Below are 815 nucleotides of genomic sequence, written 5' to 3'. Positions count from 1 at the left end.
GTAAACATTGCCCATTTTGCCCACGGCCAAATTCGCAAGTTGGGCACAAGGGGAAAATAGGGAATCCTGATAAGCAATGGGGAAGATAAGTGGTCCTCCCTGGGGAGCTGAAAGCATTTTTTGTCCAAGCCATGGATGGATTTTACCTTTTCCACCCTTCATTTTTTTACTGGTCCTTCTCTGGAAAAATTAATGCCCAAAGAGCCCACCTTTTCCCTAAAATTGGCCCTCAAAAGGCCAGATATTTTTTTCCATAATGTGACCAAAAATTCACCCTTGGGATTCCAAGGGGTTTTTAAATCTTTCAACACAGGGTAACATATTGTTTACATTTGGTGGATTACCCTGGTAAAAATTTCTGTTTTTTTATTTTCCCACTGCCCAATTATTTCACACTTTGTGGCCAGTATTTATTTACTTTCAGAGTGGTTTTTGGCCAAATTTACCACAGTTTAGGGCAAAATTTGGTGGGGGTGGGACCACCCCTTAAAAAACTTTACCACTCGGGGAGAGATTGGGGCCCCACTGTAGTGGTTAATTCTGGGGGGAAAAAACGGCCCAAACTCACATTTTCAGAAAAATGTTTCTTTTTAACCAAGTTTCACATTCCTTTTCCCTTCTCCCCCTGGTATCAAATGTCTATCACCTTGGTGGGGGTATGTCTTAACTTTCAAGGGAAACCCATGGGGGACTCCAAAAAAAGGTAAAAAGGTCCCTCAGGATATTTAAACCATTGTTGTTCTTTTTTCTACTATGGTTATTGTCTTGTACATATTTCAAAAAATGTACTTCATTTTGAATCTTACGAAAACATG

Source organism: Penaeus monodon, chromosome 21, assembly GCF_015228065.2.
Source record: "Penaeus monodon isolate SGIC_2016 chromosome 21, NSTDA_Pmon_1, whole genome shotgun sequence".
Lineage (NCBI taxonomy): Eukaryota > Metazoa > Arthropoda > Malacostraca > Decapoda > Penaeidae > Penaeus > Penaeus monodon.
Note: the sequence above shows the minus strand (reverse complement) of the source record.